Genomic DNA, 11416 nt, shown 5'->3' with positions numbered 1-11416 from the left:
AATAAGTCTCCAACTATGATAAGGTCAAAATTAAAGAAAAGAAAGACCAGCTAGCTAATAGGCCAATAAAATAAGTCTCCAACTATGATAAGGTCAAAATTAAAGAAAAGAAAGACCAGCTAGCTAATAGGCCAATAAAATAAGTCTCCAACTATGATAAGGTCAAAATTAAAGAAAAGAAAGACCAGCTAGCTAATAGGCCAATAATCTCCTCGGTTAATTAACCAAAGGATGCACGATGGAAAAAACACGGAGGAGTTAGGTAACCTGTAGCTGTTAAGCATGCGAATTAAACTTATAAATAAGTCTCCAACTATGATAAGGTCAAAATTAAAGAAAAGAAAGACCAGCTAGCTAATAGGCCAATAATCTCCTCGGTTAATTAACCAAAGGATGCACGATGGAAAAAACACGGAGGAGTTAGGTAACCTGTAGCTGTTAAGCATGCGAATTAAACTTATATATCCTTCATCCATATTAGGGCAGCTTAATTATTAGTCATATATCATATAATATCAAAAGTGGAGCCTAGGGACCTTCTACCTATTTAACTTAGCATATAATAAAATTTCGGCTTAACCGTAGTCTGTCTGATACATATACTTGATTTTCTAATCTTTAGTGTAATATCCATAAAAGTAGGGCTCAGGTACTTCGTCTTATTTAGAGACAAATCACGTGCACCTGGTAGGCATCTAAAAATGCCTATAAGTTCTCGTATACAGCTCGAGACGAAGAGGAGGCGATAAACATCGTCATCCAAGTCGAGAAGATTCAACCGAGCGGCCCGTATCGGTCACCACCAAGTGGCCCGTACGCTCAACGATTACCGGAATGGCGAACCAGGTGTCTCGTGCGCTCACCTGCTTTTTTTAATTGGCCCGCACACTCATTAGCCAGTTTCAAGTAACCCGCGCGTTCGCTGGCCATCGGAACGGCAAGCCAAGTGACTTAAAAATTAGCCCAGCCACCGTCAAAACGATTCGCGCGTTCATGAAACGCGCAAAGCGAATCAATGAAGCGTACCAGTCGGCGAAACAATGAGATACATACAAACGACGGAACGAGCCGAACTCTAGAAAACCACGAAAGCCTCTGGCGACCGGGACGCGTCGAAATGATCCGGTCAGACTAGTGGCTCGGCCACGGGCCAAACCACCATTTGGTGGCTCGGCCAAGGCCGAGCCACTTCGGTGAATTGGCCAGAATCGGTTTTTTCGGTTCTTTTATGGATTCTTTCAGGATTTGGGCGTTCCAAATGATTTGATACAGTGGTTATGCGGTTGTTAACTGAAGATAGAGGGGATCCCTCGTTTTGATCTGAAAAACCATCAACCAAGCCTATAAATAAGAGCTCGAGTGTTCATTTTTGAGGATCTGAAAATCAAGAGGACGAAGTGCTGCCGAATTGGAGAGTGGAGTCACGAATTTACAGCAAGTGTTAGCAGATCTTGGCGATCTCCTGTGCATAAAGAGTGGAGTTCGAGAGATACGAGACCCGTCCCCTGTTCCTCCGGATTTAAGCTTGGTCTTAAATCTCGAGAAGAGCCGTGATCTCGCTTGGTCGAGATTACCGCCTCCGGATTTAAGCTTGGTCTTAAATCTCGAGAAGAGCCGTGATCTCGCTTGGTCGAGATTACCGCTGCAGTGATTACTTCCTTCGTGAAGTAAGAGCTTTGATCTCCAATCTGTCAACCGGATCTGATCCGCGGCGGTCCACGGATATTAACGTCCCCGGCACAGGCAAAGTTCCCACGCAAGCAGCGGGTGATAAACGTCCGTTGCGCTGTTTGACAAGAGTTGTAATCTTTATTTTCATTGCATAAAGGAGATCTTATAAAAAGATCAACTTTTCTTTTCATTTAAGTTTATTATAATGACCAAAGTTGTAATAGATTCGATGATAATGAAAACATTAACTTTTGACCCAAACAAGCTGGCGACCACAATGGGAGCCAATAGCTTCGCTACCAAAGCTGTCGTGCCGTAACCAAGGATCCAGATCCCGGTTGAAGAAGTGGTCGAGTACGAATTCGATCAAATGAAGTTCGAGGAGTATCTGTCGTCGTCCTCCTCTAGATCCTCTGCCTCTCGCAAGCGCAGGAAGATCAAGGCCCGCGTTGTCGTTGCAATCTCACCTTGCAAAGTCCCTCCGACCTCCAACGAGCCCGGATCTACAGATCTGGACCCTTCCCCTGTCAAGGAGTCAATCGCAGAAGGCACGCCAACCTTATCAAAGAGGGCACGCCAAAGACAGCGCCAACGACTTGCGCGCCGACTTGCTAAGGCTTTGGAGCCTGTTGACGGGATTGGCTATGAGGCGGATCTGAAACGCAGAAGGCACCGAGTGCCCCAGCAGCAAATAAATGGCCTCTCCTCTAAACCAACAGCGAATGAGTGGATCCAAGTCAAACAGACCCGCTCAACCCTCGAGGAGCGCATTCAGAAGCGTCGCACCTTGATTGCACACGTACGAATTCTCGTGCGAAAAGCGCAGAAGCTGAAGCAAAAAGAGGTGATCAAGAAACCACCGAAATCACGCTAAGTCTGGAAACCAAAGTCTGAAACAGCGTCAACAAAAAGTCAAACAGCATCCGGAACTGTCGAAATATGCAAACCACCATCTGGTGGCTCGACCAAAACCGAGCCACCAAATGGTGGCTCAGCTAAGGCTGAGCCACCAAATGGTGGCTCGGCCAAAACCGCCGAGCCACCAATTGGTGGTTTGTGCCGGTTCGCGCCCGGTTCGGTTCGGTGCGTGTCTGGTTCGGTTCGGTTCGCACCTGATTCAGTTCGATTCGCACCCGGTTCACCTCTCGCGGTCCCGTTTAAGCCTCCGGCAGCCCATGTTTCTATCCCGATGAATCACACACCTCCGGCAGGGCCCTGCGGCAGCGTGGACTTGTCTCAATTCAAGACGAGGATAACGGATCACCTGGTGTAAAACCCCGAAAATTTGAATACTTTATGATAAATAATAATAAATATGTTATACATTTATAAATAATATATTATGATGTTTGAGTATGCTAGGAATTGATTTGAGATTAATTCAATGTATATATGTATATATGTGAGTACAAATACACAAATCATGCACAAAGGCCAAGAGTGAGAATCTGGGAATTTTGACCAGTTGAGAGTTTCTATGTTTTTCTCACTGATTCATTAAGAATCTGGAAAAGTGTATAATACCAAAGTTGTAGGTATCTTCAAGAGCTTTCCAACAAATCTTAGATTTTACAAACCCTAGCAGCCCCCCTCTTCTCTCCCAAACCCTAGATCCGTTCTTGGCGATTTTTGAGGAGTCTCGAAGGGTTTCAGCGGGATTTGGAGCGATTCTATCGAAGGAGGAGCATGCTCACGCGTGTTCAGGAGTTCTACAATACCCCCTCAGGCGAGTAACATCTCGCCCAGTCCTCTCCTATGTTCTTAAAAGTTTTCTAATCAGTTTTAATGGGATTTGTTGAGCCTAAAACGTATATGTGAGTATAAAAATATGTTCTTTATAGCATATGATGCGAAAATCTTGTGTTTCAGTTTATAAAAAGTCCACCAATGTTTTGGGTAATAAAGTTCACCAATGTTTTCGTCGTATATGGTTATATGATTATTAGAACATTAGTATTTTAATATCAAATAAAAATTTTCATGTTTACAGGTTTGAAGCTGACAGAAACCCAGACTGGGCTTCTGTCTGCCTCGCGGTCGACCGCGACGGTCGACCGCAGGGCGTGTAGAAGGGCAGAATTCGTCTGCCCTCTGCGCGGTCGACTGCGACGGTCGACCGTGATACCTTAGCGGTCGACCGCGATGCGCGGCGGTCGACCGTGAGGGTTTCTGCTGCACAGTGAGTTTCAGCTCTGAGTGCGGTTGACCGGGGCGGTCGACCGCCGCACAGTTTTAAGCACAGAACTGTTCTGTAAAATTTTTCTTCTTGTTCGAGTGTTTGCCTCGATCATCTGGCATTTGTTTTCAGTCTTACTAAGTATCTATGCATGATAGATTTCCCGAGGGCACCAATTTAGAATCATACACCGAGATGCGTATGAAATTCGTGTAAGTATATCTTTTCACATATCCCATCGATATTTACTATTTGGTCCATGTGTTGGACAAACTATATTATTTCAATCCTCGTGTTGGACTATAATCCATTAAAGTCCTCGTGTTGGACTATAATCCATTAAAGTCCTTGTGTTGGACTATAATCCATTTCAGTCCTCGAGTTGGACATTTACCTATTAGACCATGTGTTGGACATTTGTTAAGCTATGAGTATGACACTTATCTAAATCAGGACATGACATGATTACATGAGATTTGGACATGATAGCTACCTAGGCTGTACATGACACTTATGTAATTTTGACCTTTGACACTTATTTGGTTATGACATGACACAGTATTTAAGTTTTGAGATGGGTTGTATTTCTATTTATTATTGTTCCTGTATTAGATTTTGGGTTTGGTGTTTAGGGATTTACAATTTGAGATACAAGGTATATACATGAGGGTTTCCTTGTTTGGATTATTTCGCTCGACGTACCTATGCTCGTGTTGTAAATCTCTAAATACTAAAATCCTCTTTTGTTAGGATCTATGATTTTAGAATATTATGTATTCACTGTATTTTCATATACAACGAGCCCTATCCCTTGGGGTTGGTTGTAATGTTACTCGCTAGCGCTTTGACGCTCGTTGTCCCTCCCCCTTTCAGGTAACGAGCCAGATGCCCGGAGAGTCGCAGGTCCAGGAGAGTCGCAGGTTGATGGCTAGGCATTTTAGCTTCACCTGTTTACTTTGATATATTTTCTTTTGGAGTTCCACAGTAGACTTTTGTTTAGGTATTTGAGAGTCTTGTTCTAGAAGTTGTAAAGGCCGTGTGTCTTATTTTCTTCTTGTCAGATATTTGTATTTGAGACTTGTTGAGTATTCCAGTTTATCTACTCAGACCTTGACTATGTATTTCTGTATGCTGGATGATGAGACATTAATTCGATTATTATCATTTCATCAGACTTTCTTGTATTATCTTTTACTTGCTTTTGTACCTACACCTGTTATTGATTCTACTAGAGCGATAGTAATTGCGATGGTGAAACATGTTATTTCATGGTGTGGTGCATGGCAGGTTTGACATTCTTGGTTTCACCTTGGACTGCAGCCTTGTGTGAACCCAGGAGCGTCACAAGTTGGTATCTAGAGCTCTTGTAGTTCCAGTTCACTTAGGATCATTCTGTGTCGAGTCGTGCGAGCTAGGTTAGAGTTTCTTAGGCATTCATGTCTGTAGGAGTCCGATAAGAATTTTCCTAGTAGAGTGTAGACGATGTATGCGTATAAATCTAAAAATTTGAGAAAATTTTTTTTTATGACAACTATTTTATGTTGATTGAAAGGTATTTGCGTGAATACTATGTCGTAACTGTGTTTATGATTCGTATTGTGATACGTTATATACTATATTTATGTACTTTTGCTATCTCATTTACTGTGAAAATTAAGCTCTCCTTTTGATATTATAAATATCGAAACGAGGATGTGGTCGAGGTAAAACTCGTACCTGGAGAACTGGGCATGCAGACCCGAGCCGTAGCAGGCTCCACAGTATTTGATCGACATCATAGCACTGTTAGCAGCAAGATCTTACAATACTCAAGGAGCAAGAGGTGTATCCGTTTTCGTCAGCAATACGACTTTCAGGAGTTCATCACCGGTTGTACCCGTCATGAAAATAAAGAGGCAATATCAATGAGGGCACCATCACCACAATCAGCTGTTTATAGAGCCATAGAACAGGAAGTTTAGCTCTAAAAGAATAAGAAAGATATCAGATAATAAGAGCACCAAAGTTTCAAGTCACACCAATTTCATTTGCAACCTATAGGGGAATGAGTATGTGGAAATTTCTTGAACGTCGACTTAGTACCAAGCAGAAGTTAGATATATTCAGTATTAAGGACATCGCGGTAGGATAGCAAGAACATTAAGATTTTTGGCGGGGCAGCAATTAACCCCTATTTGGGAGAATTTTAGTCACTACTTCAACAAGCAGTTAGAGCTAGTCTAAGTAAAGCAGGGAGATATACCCGTAGTAAAGGAAGAAAATCAAATCAGAATAGTGGCAATGATAATGACAAGAGAACTATTATGGAATCTAGAGAATCCTAGCAGCGGGAGAATGATTTTAACCCAGTAACAAGGACAATATAAGAAAGGAGCTCAATATGATTCGAGAGCGCCGAAGTAGCGCAGAGTCCGGAGTACATGTTACAATCAAAACAATATTGAACAAAGAACGAAAGACTTGTCGCAGTACACCAGCAGGAAGTCAGCATGATAAAGGTCACAGTCGATAGTCTCAGAGTCATAATTTTGGCCAGCAGCGGAAAAATAGAGACACTACTTGTTAATCCGAGGATTTAGGAGCCAGCAGGCTAGATTTGCTTTATCCAAGAGATTCCTGAAGGACAGATTATCCCATAATTGCATTATCCAGCATAGTCTATTCAATAGTACCGCGTGATCAGGGTACGAGTGGAGTTTTCTTCGTGATTTCCTTTTCAGCTAGGATCTAGTTGAGTTAGGAAATTTGCTTATCTCTTATCTTTCATACCTTCGTTGATAGGTTTCAGCTTGTAGCACATTCCTTAGATATTCTGTTGTCAGTCTCTACTCCTCTAGAGGGGGTGTCCCTTCCATCTGTAGGAGATGTGTCATCAAACTTGATGAGTTTGAGTTAGTCATCGAGTCGATCGTGTTGTTGATGTCAAATTTCTACATCAATCTTGGTACGGATTGGCTATCTTCCTACCATATTAGTATTGACTGCTTTGCGGAGACGGTCAAATTTGTGAGCGTCCGATGGGTCCGAGATGATTATAGCAACCTCCCAGGGCAACCGTTTTGCGGAGTCATTTCTGGTGTACATCGATGAGGTGATGCGATGGGATCAGGGTATTGATTTATTAGAGACTAGAGTTGTCTCAGAGTATCAGGATGTCTTTCAGGACATACCTGGATTACCTCCTGCGCGAGAGGTCGAGTTCTGTATTGAGTTACAGCCAGGCACAGCCCCGATATCCTGCGCACCCTATCGCATGGCACCAGTTGAGATGAGGGAGCTTTAGACCCAGTTGGACGAGTTATTAGCTCAGGGTTTTATTCATCGGAGTCATTCTCCGTGGGGAGCGCCAGTTCTCTTCATGAAGAAGAAGGACGGCAGTATGCATTTGTGTATTGATTATAGAGAGTTGAACAAGGTAACTATTCGGAATAGGTACCTATTACCTAGGATTGAGAACTTGTTCGACCAGTTGTAAGGAGCATAGTATTTCTCGAAGATTGATCTTCGATTTTCCCAAAGCCGTGTTTTTCTGATTCGATATGAATCTTTCGAGTTCTGGTCACACCATTTGGGTTAACCAATGCACCCACTGTATTCATGGATTTTATGAACCAGGTTTTTCGTCCCTTTTTGGATTAGTTCGTGATAGTTTTTATCAATGATATTCTCATTTATTCGAGATCGGAGGCAGAACACGAGCAGCATCTACGGTTATCTTTGAAGACTCTACAGGAGCGTCAGTTATATGCCAAGTTCAGCAAGTGTAAATTTTGGCTTTCAGAAGTTAGATTTCTAGACCACGTCATCAGTAAAGAGGGCATAGCAGTGGATCCGGCTAAGGTTGTATCAGTTCTTGATTGGGAGCCACCAAAGACGGAGACAGAGATTCATAGCTTTTCGGGTTTAGCCGACTATTATTGGAAGCTTATCCAAGATATTTGTGGTCTACACAAATACATCATTGGCAGAGTTACGAGACGTGTTGATGCAGACTCAGAGAGTAGTAACAAATGTCTCACAGCAATTGAGAGTACATGAGTTACGAGACGTGTTGATGCAGACTCAGAGAGTAGTAACAAATGTCTCACAGCAATTGAGAGTACATGAGTAGAACTATTTCTACTTATGATTTGGAGTTAGCAGCAGTGGTATTTGCAATGAAGTCATGGAGACTTTACTTATATGAAGTACAATATGAATTATTCACGGACCATCAGAGTCTGAAGTATCTTTTCTCTCAGAAGGAACTCAACCAGAGACAAAGGAAGTGGATTGAGTTTATCAAGGACTACGAGTTCGCGATTCAGTATCATCCGGGGAAGGCGAACGTCATAGCAGATGCCTTAAGCAGGAAGCGTCGACATCGGATTTCGGCTTTGAGGTGTTCACTACATCAGGATCTTATCACTCTTAGCCAGTTTGATTTTAGACCCGAGATTGGAGGAACCCGTGCATTTTTGGGAGTTGTGTCAGTGCAGCCATCTTGGAGTGACAGAGTTGTCAGAGCTCAGTTGGGAGACTCTTGGATTCAAATCCGAAAGGAGGAGAGCAGGGACACTTTAGCCTTTACCCATCCTAGAGTGGAAGTGGGCAGACATTTCCATGGATTTTATTGTGGGGTTTCCGAAGTCGAAGAAGGGGAATGATTCAGTTTGGGTGATTGTGGACCGGTTGACGAAGTCGGCCCATTTCATTCCAGTGAGGACTACCTATACTGCCGAGGCATATGCGAGGATATTTATCCGGGAGATAGTTCGACTTCATGGAGTTCCAGACACAATTGTATCGGATCGAGGTTCGGTGTTCACTTCACACTTTTGGAGGAGCTTTCAGGGCTCTTTTGGCAGCAGATTATCATTCAGCAGTGTTTTCCACCCACAGACGGATGGTCAGACAGAGAGAGTCAGCAGATTATCATTCAGCAGTGTTTTCCACCCACAGACGGATGGTCAGACAGAGAGAGTGAATCAGGTATTGAAAGACATGTTGCGGGCGTGTGTCATTGACTTTCAAGGCAGCTGGGAGGATCACATTCCATTGATAGAGTTCGCTTATAACAACAGTTATCAAGCGACGATCGGTATGGCTCCGTATGAGGCGTTATACGGGAGACCCTGTAGATCACCAATATGTTGGGCAGAGCCGGAAGATAGCTTGATGCTTGGACCGGAGCTGGTGAGGCGGACTACCGAGAAGGTAGCATTGATCAGGGAGCGGATTCTAGCCGCTCAGAACCGGCAGAAGAGCTATGCAGATAAGAGGCGAAGACCCTTGGAGTTTCAGGTTGGGGATTCAGTTATGTTGAAGGTATCGCCTATGAAGGGCGTGCAGCGATTCGGACGACGGGGGAAGCTTGCGCCGAGATATATTGGACCATTCCAGATTTTAGAGCGCATTGGAGTTGTGTCATACAGACTAGATCTTCCAGCATCGATGTCTAGTATACACAATGTGTTTCATGTTTCTATGCTCAAGAAACACTTGCATGATGAGGAGCAGCAGCGAGTATTGGATGCACCAGAGATTGAGCTTCAGGAGGATTTGACTACTGTCGAGATACCAGCTCGTATTCTTGCCAGAGAGGACAAGAGACTAAGAAACAAGATAATTCCATTGGTGAAAGTTCAATGGAACCGAGGAGGCATTGAAGAGATTTCTTGGGAGCGCAAGGAAGATTTGCGTCGCGACTACCCACACCTATTTGAGCAGGTAAAAAATTTAAATCTTTATGATGTGTATCTGGTATGATATTTATATCTTTGGTTATATTTACATTTAACACTAGAATGAGAATGTTCGCGCTTAATTCTTAATCTTTCAGAACACATGGTATATATATGGGGGGTTCCTTGTTTGGATTTTTCACCCGATGTACTAGTTTCACTAGATTAGGGTTTGAGCGGGAATATTACCATTTTAGATCGTTAAGTATAAATATCTCTATATGTTTATTTGGAAGTTCATGTGGTGAGATACATATAGTTTCCGAATTTCGAGGACGAAATTCTTTTATGGGGGGAAGAATGTAAAACCCCAAAAATTTGAATACTTTATAATAAATAATAATAAATATGTTATACATTTATAAATAATATATTATGATGTTTGAGTATGCTAGGAATTTATTTGAGATCAATTCAATGTATATATGTATATATGTGAGTACAAATACACAAATCATGCACAAAGGCCAAGAGTGAGAATCTGGGAATTTTGACCAGTTGAGAGATTCTATGTTTTTCACACTGATTAATTAAGAATCTGAAAAAGTGTATAATACCAAAGTTGTAGGTATCTTCAAGAGGTTTCCAACAAATCTTAGATCACCTTATTCCGAGGTCGTATGAGAAAGTTATAGCCGAAATACCAAAGAGAATGTTCCTAGTCAGACTGAATTTCCAGTTTCGTGTTTCGGGTTTCGGGTTTGCTGCTATATATATACATGTTATATCACGAAAATCACCTCTTTTCTTCTGTTTTACAAACCCTAGCAGCCCCCCTCTTCTCTCCCAAACCCTAGATCCGTTCTTGGTGATTTTTGAGGAGTCTCGAAGGGTTTCAGCGGGATTTGGAGCGATTCTATCGAAGGAGGAGCATGGTCACGCGTGTTCAGGAGTTCTACAATTCCCCCTCAGGCGAGTAACATCTCGCCCAGTCCTCTCCTATGTTCTTAAAAAGTTTTCTAATTATTTTAATGGGATTTGTTGAGCCTAAAACGTATATGTGAGTATAAAAATATGTTCTTTATAGCATATGATGCGAAAATCTTGTGTTTCAGTTTATAAAAAGTCCACCAATGTTTTGGGTAATAAAGTTCACCAATGTTTTCGTCGTATATGGTTATATGATTATTAGAAACATTAGTATTTTAATATTAAATGAAAATTTTCGTGTTTACAGGTTTGAAGCTGACAGAAACCCAGACTGGGCTTCTGTCTGCCTCGCGGTCGACCGCGACGGTCGACCGCTGGGCGTGCAGAAGGGCAGAATTCGTTTGCCCTCTGTGCGGTCGACCGCGACGGTCGACCGCGATACCTTGGCGGTCGACCGCAATGCGCGGCGGTCGACCGTGAGGGTTTCTGCTGCACAGTGAGTTTCGGCTCTGAGTGCGGTCGACCGGGGCGGTCGACCGCCGCACAGTTTTAAGCACAGAACTGTTCTGTAAAATTTTTCTTCTTGTTCGAGTGTTTGCCTCGATCATCTGGCATTTGTTTTTAGTCTTACTAAGTATCTATGCATGATAGATTACCCGAGGGCACCAATTTAGAATCATACACCGAGATGCGTATGAAATTCGTGTAAGTATATCTTTTCACATATCCCATCGATATTTACTATTTGGTCCATGTGTTGGGCAAACTATATTATTTCAGTCCTCGTGTTGGACTATAATCCATTAAAGTCCTCGTGTTGGACTATAATCCATTAAAGTCCTCGTGTTGGACTATAATCCATTAAAGTCCTCGTGTTGGACTATAATCCATTAAAGTCCTCGTGTTGGACTATAATCCATTAAAGTCCTCGTGTTGGACTATAATCCATTTCAGTCCTCGTGTTGGACATTTACCT

The sequence above is a fragment of the Asparagus officinalis genome, chromosome 1 (genome assembly GCF_001876935.1).
Source record: "Asparagus officinalis chromosome 1, Aspof.V1, whole genome shotgun sequence".
NCBI lineage: Eukaryota > Viridiplantae > Streptophyta > Magnoliopsida > Asparagales > Asparagaceae > Asparagus > Asparagus officinalis.
Note: the sequence above shows the minus strand (reverse complement) of the source record.